At 40.8% G+C, this 11,531-nt stretch overlaps 1 protein-coding gene across 6 annotated transcripts in view; it reads left to right on the top strand.

Annotated features, from left to right (window-relative positions):
- The first annotated feature begins 3,281 nt into the window (after positions 1-3,281).
- Positions 3,282-11,531, top strand: part of NUGGC (nuclear GTPase, germinal center associated) — a 55,061-nt gene continuing 46,811 nt past the window's right edge. For 4 of the 6 annotated variants that reach the window (XM_066278585.1, XM_066278587.1, XM_066278586.1 and 1 more), the window contains exon 1: positions 5,243-5,375. The gene's annotated coding sequence lies outside the window, so the exon portion shown is untranslated. Of the gene's footprint in view, positions 3,300-3,664; positions 3,690-5,242; positions 5,376-11,531 lie in introns of those variants that run through there. The other 2 variants (XM_066278583.1, XM_066278584.1) reach the window with 2 other exon arrangements.

Below are 11,531 nucleotides of genomic sequence, written 5' to 3'. Positions count from 1 at the left end.
TGGTCCGCACTGTTGTACACCCAGCTGGGCAACGCTTGCACTGCCAGACGCAGAGCAGTCATGGCTAGTAATTGTGGTTGTAAAGTCGAATGGTCGTAAATTGCATAGGTTGTAAGTCGATCAATATTTGTACCAACTGACATAGTGAGCTTCCTTGAAAAGCTTTTCATGATAGGACACCTCCACAACCTTTTGATTCCTTTTCTCAGTCTTTGGTGGACTGCCCTGCCTCACCTCAAAATATTGGTGTACCACAGGGTTCACTTCTTAGCCTTGTTTCTCCCAAGGTGATCCCCAGAGTACCATAACTTTAAATACCACCTACTCTCATTTTTTATAGTCTAGTCCTAGCTTCCTCCCTACTTGACATCTTGCTAGATCTTGGTGTCTAATGTGCATCTCACACTTAACATGTTTAAAACAGAACTCTATTTTTACTCCAAATCTGCTTTCCCTACTCTTCCAGATGAGGATTTACAAAAACTTGAATATCATAATTTGTGGCCCAACATTTGTATTTCCACAGTTTGTACTCTGAGGCTGCATACAGAGCATGACTCTGCTCCTTGGACTTAGAAACTGCCTGCAGAACCAACAGTCTCTCTATGTATGCTGTTTGATTTCTGTTGATAAGTAACCCAAAAGCTTTTGTTCTACAGGCCTGAACTGGAACTAGGATGTTAATAAATGCCTAATCATGTGCTACCCACTGTTCTTGTATCACAGCCCTACTTGCTGACCACTAAGTCAGTTCACTGTTGAAATGTCCAGTTGCCCCACCAATCAGTTAATGACTAATGTATGTTTGTTGCCTTGTTTCTCTTAGCAACTCATCTCTTTGAGCATTAACCCCTTTCAACATTTGCTTTTAAAATCCTTGACTTATCCCTTTCAGTTTGGAACATGTCTTCAGTTCCCTTCCCCTCAAAATTCCTGGTCTAAAGATAATATTTTCTTTTGTTAACAGCCCCTTTACTCTATCATTCTTATAAAACCTTCTATTTTGTATAACTCCTTGGAGAGCCCTTCTAATTGCTAGGTAGGATGCTGCTGGATTCATGAATTGCTCAATAAAGCCAATTAGATCAAATTTACTTGGTTGAATTTTGTTTTATATAACATCATCTATCTCATCACTCTTTTACCTCACACAAGAAAACAAGGGAGGTGGGTAGTATGGTTGTAAATTTTAAATAAGGGTAGGGTAGGCCTTATTGATATTTGAGTTAATACTTGCTATGCAGATATCCAGAGGAAGAGTATTTCAGGTAGAAGGAACATTTTGCACACAAGTCCCTCTGTAAGAGAACTTCTGGTGTGTTCAGGAAAGTAAGAAGGCCAGTGTCTATGGAGCAGTGAGTGAGGGAGAGTATAATAGAGGTGAGGACAAGTGCAGATAGGGAATATATAAAATGGAGTCACTTTAGGAAGGGACAGCAGGTGCCCTCTCTTGCTGTGAAAGTGGCAAGAAGTCCCTGAAGCAGCCCAAAAGGCAGGCCAAGGAGGTGGACGAGAAAAATAAACATTGAAGCACAAGAAAAAGAAGAGAGGAGAAACTTGAAGAGCTAAAAGTGAAGAACTTGAGGGAAGACTCCTGGCCACAGACAGAATTAAGAAATCTGTCAAAAAGTGGGCTGTTCCTTCTGCCTGGGGCAATGGTGAGCCTTAATTCCATTCCTGTTTGAACATCTGGATTCCCTGTCATAACATCTCTTGCTGCCTATACCTAGAATGCAGTATTGTCTTGGAGCATGTTGTATATTTATGAATAAACTTTTATAAAATAAAAATAAAATAAAACGGAGTCAATTTAATCTAGTTACTAAAATTATTAACATTATGAAGGTTGCAGCGTAAGGAAAGACCACTCTTGTTCTAACTAGACTGAGAACTTAAACTTTTTTGAACTTTTTGGCCCTGCATCAATGCTTAGATAGACATCCTGACCTCCTGGTAACCCTTTACCCCCTGAAGGACTCATGTATCCAGGCCATCTGATTACTCCACTGAAGTAGTATTCATGTATATTCGTGAAGAATACATCCACCTGACATCCATTATCTAGATAAACAGATGTGACCAGACCTCTGGTGCCCATTTTCCAGCTGGCATGCATCATCTTGACTACCTGACATCTGACGGATAACTGGCCTGGACCAATCCTGGCCTAAGATTACAGGACCAATAATTCTCAAGAATGTCCTTTTTGCTATAAGAACTTTTAGCTTTTCTTTCTTCTTTGGAACACTTCTGGGGTTTTGTCTAGCTGTGTTTCTAGTTTGCATACTCTAAGACCCTTGAATAAATCTCTATCATTTGTTTTTAGCAAAGCCTCCAGACTTTCTAAGTTCATTCAGCAAAGGTCAGAGAAGTGGGGGGGGGGGGCTGGGGAAAGTCCAGCTCATGTGAGACCTTGTAAGCCATTATAAAGCCTTTGGCTTTTACTCAAGTGACATGGAGAAGTGATTGGAGAGTATTTAGTAGATATGGTATGATTTAAAGTATCTATTTGTTGTGTTGAGAATAGACTCTAAGGGCAAGAAAGGGTAGGTCCTGGGAGGTCAGTTAGATGGCTATTATCATACCAATGCAGGTGATTCCCAAACTTTGATGCCTATTAGAATCACCTGGAGAGTTGTGACACATCCCAGTGCCCAGGTCACACTCTGTACCAACTAAATCAAAATACCAAGGGTGGGAGCCAACCATCAGTGCTTGTAAAGCTCCTTGGGCAATACCAATGTGCAGCAAAGTTTGGGAATCACTGAACGAGGTCAGAGATGATTACAATTTGAGTCAGTGTAGTAAGCTGTGAAGAGGGTGAGAAGTATTCCGATTCTGAGTATGTTTTGAAGATTTCAACAAAGGCTTCCTGACAAGTGAGATGTGGGATATGAGAGAAAGACAGACATTAACATCAAGGATGACACTGAAACTTTTGGACCAAGGGACTGGAACCATGTCATTGCTGTTAGCTGAAATAAAGAAGACTGTAGTGAAATAAAAGAAATGAAACAAAAACAAAGGAAAAAAGAAGACTGTAGTGGAATGTGCTTTTAAGGGGGTGATGAGGGTCAGTGTGTTTGGACATGTGTTTGGAATGCCTAATGAGCAGTAAAACATAAAAAAAAGTTGGGGCCAGAGATACCAGCTGAGAATCAGAGGTACAGAGGTGAATTTAAGGCTACAAAACGGTGAAAGTGGAAAAGAAAGAGAAGAGACCAAAGACTAAGCTTTGGGGCAACTTATTCTTACCAGATTGAGAAGTAACGAGGAGGCTGAGGAGGTGCTGCACGGAGGTGGGAAGAAAGCCGGAAGAGTGTGGTTACCAAGTGAAGAAACTGTCTAAAGGAGGAGGGAGGGACCCACTGGGTCAAATGCTCTTGATGGGTCAAGATGAGGATTGAAAACTGACAAGGATCATTGGGAAGTTAAAAATGGTTTCCTGAAATAATAGAAGTGAAGACTTGACTGGAGTAGGTTTATGATAGATTGAGAGGAGAGGAATTTGAGACTCAAATTCGCTCTTTGTTTTAAACTTTGATGAATTAAGAGAAGAGGGGAAAGTAGTCTGCCTAGTCCTGCAGTTGGAGAGTTGGGATGAAATCTGATGCACACGAGAAGGAATGAGCTTCTGATGGGCAGGCACGTGCATAGTTAATCTATTAACAGACTGGAAGGCAGAGCATGTGAGTGCAGATTCTGGTCATGGTTGGGGTTGGCTGTGACGGTGGGGCTTGTGGGTGTTCTCTTGCAGTTACTTCACTGTTTCCACTGAGTGCAATGAAAATTCAGCCCTGTAGGTTCCCCGAGCTTGTAACAGATTAGCGTTCAGGTGTCTAAAGACAGGTATCAAAGAATATCAAAAAGAACCCAGGAAGCTTTAAAAATGATCAAAATTACTTTTAGTTATTAGGTACCTCTGATAACAGTTGAAGCAAGAAACAGCCAGTAGAGGGAGAGCTAAGCACATGTGACACGAATATAAATCCGAGGTGTGATGTTTGCCCAGAGATAAGAAGATCCAACAGAGATGAGAAGATGGTATTCATGTTGACTTATCCTTGTTTTGAACTATATGTTGGTTTTCCCATGGTTTTCTTATGCAAGAGGCACACCCTCTTGCCAAAAGCTCAAAGACCACAGTCTAAGTATTATCTTTCATTCTTTTTGACGTCTTTGTCTTCTAAATTCTCCCTTTGGACTAAAACCATACCTACAGTCACTGAAGATCATCCTAGTAATGACTGAGCCTGCCTTTGAAGATCATATATTACCTAAAGTTGAAGTTTAGAAAAAACAACCTTTCACTTGTATGTAATATGCACATTTGAGTGGTCAGACCCAGCAAAGTGGAGTAGGTTCTACTTTCTTCTCTGTGGACAGATCTTACAAATATTTTGTTTTGTTCATTTATTTGTTTGTTTGTTTTAAGTGAGAGGAGGGGAGATAGTGAGCCAGACTCCTGCCTGTGCCCTGCCCAGGATCCACCCAGCAACCCCATCTGAGGCCAATCCTCAAGTACTGACCTATTTTTAGCTCCTGAGGCTGATGTGCTCAGACCAACTGGGCTATCCTTAGCACCCAGGGCCATGCTCGAACCAATTGAGCCACTGGCTGCAGGAGGGGAAGAGGAAGATAAAGGGAAGAGGAAAGTGGGGGAGAAGCAGATGGTCACTTCTCCTGTGTGTCCTGCCTGGGAGTCAAACCCGAGAGGTCCATACACCAGGCCAACGCTCTAGCCATTGAGCCTCCAGCCAGGACCGGTTTTGTTTTGTTTTAAATATAAATGTAAAGTTTTAATTCCAGAAAGAGTTATTTAAAATTGTGTGAGTGATTCCTGCAATCAAACAATCCAATGTTGTTGGGTGTTTGGTGAATTTCAAGACTTTGTATCAAGAATCAGTTTATCTTTACTACCTCCTATCATCCTTATCTCCTGGCTATCTTGCATTTCTGGGTGTACAATCCAGTGCTTTGCCTCTTTTGAAACTGGGGCATTGTTCCTATATGCTCAAGTAAGTCAGATCCATCTAGATAGCCTTCACCCTCAAAGAAAGGATGCTGTCAGGTGGATGTTGCAGTCTATTTAAAAGGAATAGGGCAGAGAAGAATGTAAAGATGCCTAATTCACATACAGTTTAATTTAAATGAAAGGGGGAAATAGCATGAATCAATTTCTGAGGGAGGAAATTGTTCACAAATTTGCCTCTGATGGCAAATCAGTTTCACTTCTGCTTGTGGGAACATGACTTTGTGACTGTGGCCACAGAGGGCTGTATACCCCAGCTGGTTTCACATGTCTACACTAAGGCCAGGAAACCAGCACCATCTACAGTGAACTCCTGGAGCCCAAGCAGAAAAAGTGACATCTGGTAAGCTGTTTACTTTATGTAATTTATGCTGTAACATATGGTTGAATATTTTTTTAAATAGAGTTTAGATTTACAGAAAAATTGAGAAGACGATACAGAAAGTCCTCGTATAACCCACACCCAATTTCCTTTCTTATCTTACGTGAAGTATTTGTTACAATTAATGAACCAATATGTATAACATTATTATTAACTAAAAGCTGTACTTTAATTTGGATTTTTATAGTTTTTACCTAGTGTCCTTTTTATGTTCTAGAATCCCAACCAGGGTATCGTATATTTAGTTGTCACATCTCTTGAGGCTCCTCTAGGCTGTGACTCTTTCCCAGGCTTCCTTCGTTTTTGATGAACTTGATAGTTTTGAAGAGTGCTGGTCAGGTTTGAGGACTACGGGTCAGCTATTCTGTAGGATTCACCTCTATTGAGGTCTGTCTGGGTTTTTTTGTGTGTGTGTTTGTTTGTTTGTTTTCCTGGTTTGACTAGAGTCATGGGTTTAGGGGAAGTCGAATTAAAGTGTCATTCTCATCACATCACATTGAAGGGACATACCATGGACATTCCTTATGACTGCGGATACTGACCTTGCTCACCTGGCTGAAGCAGCGTTTGTAGGTTTCTCCACTTCCACTATCAAGTCACTCTTTCCCCCTCCCTTTCATACTGTCCTCTTTGGGAGCAGGTCGCTATGCTGCGCAAAGCCCATACTTAAGAAGAGGAGGGTTAGATGGGAGATTTGTTTTTTCTCCCTCTCTTGATTTTCTTAATTTCTTGAGGGAAAGGGAATTCTACTTTCCTGTTTGTTGAAGTGAAATTAAGGTTGTGTGAAGGCCAATGAACTAGAGATCTGGAGGATCAGGGTTTAGTTTGAATTTTACTTAACGGTAAGATCTTAGGCAAAGTCACTAATCCTTCCTCTCCAAAAAACAACATATATTTCAGGTATCGTGGGGGTAGTGTTAATGTCATCTTATGCCTCATTAACTCTGGCAAGCATGGGGGAGCACTATTAGAGGATTCAAATTCTAATGAAGTACGTTATGAAAATATCTGCTTGTTTTACTTACCTATTCATCTAGGGGGAAGGATGGAGAACATCATGTCACCCCAGAGCCTCTTCTACTGTAGCTACTTCTGGCAGCTGTGCTTGTAAAGTTGCACACTTCAGCTGATGTGTTAATGCTGAAAATGTAACTCTCTTTTCCTTGGGGGGTTGGAGGCCCTTGTTTTGGTTTTGCTTCTAAGCTAATGTGTTTAAATGGCCCCATTTGGGGCATACCTAGTTTGGAAAAGCAATGCAATGTCCAATAAGGTGGTCAGGAAATGTTGCCAACACCAATGCCACTTAAACCTTAAAAAAAGAAAATAAATCCTCAATGTCATCCACATTCCATATTTTAATAATCTCCTCCCTCTCCTTATTTCATTCTTAAGTCCCCTTTCTGTTGGAAGGGATTAGACTTTACCAAAGACTCCTTGTTTTTTAAAAAAGAATTGATTGATTTGAGAGAGTGAGAAACATCAATTTGTCATTCCACTTACTTATGCATTCATTGGTTGGTTCTTGTTTGTGCCCTGACCGGAACCTGCAACCTTGGAGTATTGCGACGACACTCTAACCAACTGAGCTACCTGGCCAGGGCCCCCAAAGACTCTTGAAGGAAGATAGGGTGGAACCCTCAAGGTGACTGGTCAATGGGGACAAGAATGGAAGTCAGTCTATCAGTTAAGGTCACATCTGTTTTCCCACATTAAATAGACTTGGCCCAAGTAAATACTAGTACTGATTTCTAGGTTAATTGTCTTCACTAAATATTCTAAAAACAAATAACATTTGTGCAGGTGCTTAAGTGTTTATAGAGCAACTTTGTATGAAAAATCATATTTAATCCTTACAATGAACTCTGGATATAGGAATTTTTATATTTACATTCTATATGAGGATAAACTGAGGCTCTGAGAGGTTAGAGAGTTTGTTTAGTGTTCCATTGAAGTATTGGAGCAGAATCCCAAGTCCAAGTATTCTGACTCCAAATTATGAATAGTTTTCACTTCCCTATTCACTATCCAGAATGTAAGTCCTGTGTGTGCAATTTGCCTGTTTTGTTCCCTGACATATTTCCAGCACCTAGAGCAGTGCTTGGTACACAGTAGACGCTCAACAAATATTTGTTGAATGAATATAATTTGTGCATTATTAATCTTATCATCTAAGACATATCTAAAAGATACACTTCAATCATTCAACAAATATTGATTCAGTTCTTACTATGCACCTAGCACTTTTCACGTTAATTAAAAGTAGGAAATAAACCAAAGTTGATCAAAATGCCCCTTGAAGAACTTAGCTAAACTTAAGCATTTAAATTTTTTTTTCCTATTAGTGCTACCTTGGGGTGGGGGTCGGGGTAGAAATGAAAGGAAAACAAGAATAATGTTGAGAGGAGCTAACGATGTGGGGCAGGGGAGGGTGAGATGGGATTCTGACTAAGGAGAAGAGCTAGAGGTAGAGAACAGGACGTTGGTGATTCTTTATAAACACGTTCAAATCCGCATCAGACACAGTGAAAGCAGTGCAAGTGTAATGCTCATGTCTCTCCCCACTCCCTTTCCTCCCCTCCCTTTCTCTCTCTCAATCTCTCTCCCTCTCTGCCTCTCTCTCTCTCTCTCTCTCTCTCTCTCTCTCTCTCTCTCTCACACACACACACACACACACACACACACACACACACATATACTGGCTTGTTTTCCTTATGAAGGCACTGAAGAATTTTCAGGCAGTGGCTTCATTTTGAGTTTCTAAGTACAATTCTATGACTTTGCTATGTCCCCTCTTAAAGCCTTTGTCATGTATTTGAAGGAGCCCCTCATTGGTGGGCACTGTTCCCTCCATTGTCCTACCCAAGCTCCCGAGGCTTAGTTTAAACAGTTCCGATTAGAGGATGCTGGGTGGAATGAGGAGAACACTGAACTTGGAGTCACCATGTGATCTTGGACAACTTCCTTCCCCTCTCTGGGCCTCAAGGTCCGTATCTATGCAAGAAGGGGCACCAGAGTGTTCTTTATTTAATTCCACTATATGAAGCTGTTCTGGTATACGAATAACTATTGCACATGTGTCACCTCTGGTATGTTATTTTAAGAAAAAAGACAATAAGCAAACAAACAAAAGAGAGAGTGGAAGAAGCAAGAACTGTCAAAAGTCATAATTATTGAACAGGAAACTGGTTCTGTGCAACCTACCCATATCTAGCTAAATAGGCAGACAGTCTCATTTAAAAGGTGCTATTCTTAGGCTCAGCACACACAAATTTAAATAAGTACTAAAAGCAAAACTGCAGTACTAACCACATAGTTGAAATACAAGTGAAATAAACCACAAATGAAAACCGTGCCTATATGAGCAATAAATATGGGCTGTTTACAATTGCTTCTCCTCAGAAACCAAAACTTCACACCATTGCACCATCATTAACTGCCTCTTGTTGGGGGAAAGTGGAGTTCAACATAATTTGAAGAAGGACTATACATCTAAGGGTTATTTACTCCTTAAAGCAAAATGAACGTAAATTTGGTCATTTCTGTCATGCTAGTTTTGATTACACAGGAGCCCTAATCTTTGGTACAGTCTTGGTTGCTACAATAGGTGACATGTTAAAATAAGAACTTCAGTCCTTTAGGAACCCAACTAAATTGGAGAACATTTGCATGCTAAGGACTACTTTCATCTTCTGTTTATAGATGGGAAAACCAAGGTCTAGCATAATAAAATGCTTGGTCTGGAGTCCTACAGCTCCTGTGATTGGTGGCAAAGCCAGAACTGGAATCTTTCACACCAATTTCCAGCTTGATACCCTTCCTACTGTATCATTTAATTCAACCCAATGGCTATGTACTGAGTGTCTATACCAGCTACCCCTGTCTTATTAATTGACGTATTTGTTTATAGGTTTTTCTCTCTAAGGGCTTAGCACTTTACTCTCCCTCCTCACCCTTTTGTATGTGACTCCTTTCCATTTTCCAGTGTCTTAGCTTGCCAGTCAAATGGTTCCTTCCTGCCAGTTTTTGAACATTGGCAAAAGGAATATAAAGCCCAATTCACCACAACCGTAACTCAAATAATTTCCCATTTCCTCAAATTTCAGTTAGGGGTCACAAATTATTCATGTCCCGCTACCGTAGATACTGCTACAGTGGGGGGCCCGTGGTCTGGTGTCTCCGCTGCCTGTAGCTAAACCCAATCCACCCTCAGCTAGTTACACGCTAACAGCCCATGCTGGCCATTGTGTACTGTTGATTTGATAAATAGAGTCAGATGAAATGAAGTTCCTGTGATTCTGAAGGAAGCCCAAACTACTGCCCATATTCCAGAATTTGGTGACCACATGCGCTTCTACTCAAAATCCACTTCCCTGTCAGATAGAAGGGCCTTCCTTAATCTCAGTGTTTGAATGGTGGGAGCACCCACTTGTTCATTCTTTTGGGCCTCATCCAACTCCTCAATTTCTTCCTGGAATCTGACTATCAGAACACCAGTTGTCCTGGAGGTGTAGAGTGGATTTTTCCACCAGTAGGACCAGGTATTTTGTTTTGTTTCCTGCACCCGCTGTGATATGATCTTAACGTTTTGTGTGACTATGGCTCATTGAGCTGCTGTCTTCAAAAAACAACAGATCTCTGTTCTAGAGATAATTTCTAGTTTTGTATTGAAAGTTACTGATAGGTATTACCATATTCCTGTGCATGTTATAGCTCATCTACCCTTTTCTCTCTGAATGCACCTAGGTTTCAATATGACTTAGCATTTCCAACCAGGAACTTCTTATGTCTCTCCTGAACTGGAATGACTTCATAGGTGCTTTCACTACCATCTTAACTGGGGAATATTTCAATTAAGGACATAGAATCTTTTAAGGCTTGAGGTAGCCTTAAAATTCATTTAGTCCAGTGCCACCATTAAGTGCTTATAGCAGTATAGGTTCACATACCTCCAGGAGTAGAAAATTAATCACTTCCTAAGGAAGATCATTCTATTTTTGACAACTCTTACTATGAGAGAATGTTAAGCCAACATATGTTTTCTGTACCTTCCACCTGGTAGATCCAGTGACTCCCCTCTTGGGACCACACAAAGCATGCATTGTCCCTCTTTCAAGTGCAGCGTTAAGAGTATGTATTTGAAAACCCCTATGGATCCTTTCTACACCTTTTGCCTTTGCCTGTGTCTTCCTTCCTTCAAGGTAAACATCCCTAGTTGCTATGGAGCAGTCCTTACTATTAATGCTGCTGCATTTGCATACCTGCCTGTTTGTTTCTACTCTGCTTTACTTTAGGTCAGGACTCTAATCATATTAAAAAAAATAATTTTTTGTTTAAAGTGAGAAGAGGGGAGATAGACTCTTGCATGCACACTGACCGGGATCTACCCAGCAACCCCCATTTGATGCCCATGCTCAAATCAACTGAGCTATCCTCAGTGCCCAGGCCCAACGCTCAGACCAGCTGAGCCACTGGCTGCAAGAGGAAAAGAGAGAGAGAAGGGGGAGAGGGAGGGGTGGAGAAGCAGATGGTTGTTTCTCCTGTGCGCCCTGACCAGGGATCAAACCTGGGCTGCTCTATCCACTGACCAAACCAGCCAGAGCCGATTTGGTTTTTAAACATCCTTTGGTGAAGATTCTCATCAAAAGCTTTCCATCAAGATATAAAATGGCAATAGGGAACTCACAAGTATCAATAATTACACTAAATGTAAACGGATTAAACTCACCAATAAAAAGGCACAGAGTAGCAGAATGGATTAAAAAAGAAAATCCAACTATATGCTGCCTACAGGAAATTCATCTAAGTAACAAGGATAAAAACAAATTCAAAGTGAAAGGCTGGAAAACAATACTCCAAGCAAATAACATCCAAAAAAAAGCAGGTGTAGCAATACTCATATCGGATAATGCTGACTACAAGACAGGAAAAGTACTCAGAGATAAAAATGGCCATTTCATAATGGCTAGGGGGACACTGAATCAAGAAGACATAACAATTCTTAATATATATGCACCAAACCAAGGAGCACCAAAATATATAAGACAGCTACTTATTGACCTTAAAACAAAAACTGACAAAAATATAATCATACTTGGAGACCTCAATACACCGCTGACG

The sequence above is a fragment of the Saccopteryx bilineata genome, chromosome 1, assembly GCF_036850765.1.
Source record: "Saccopteryx bilineata isolate mSacBil1 chromosome 1, mSacBil1_pri_phased_curated, whole genome shotgun sequence".
NCBI classification, from domain to species: Eukaryota; Metazoa; Chordata; class Mammalia; order Chiroptera; family Emballonuridae; genus Saccopteryx; species Saccopteryx bilineata.
Note: the sequence above shows the minus strand (reverse complement) of the source record. Positions and strands in the feature narration are given on the sequence as shown.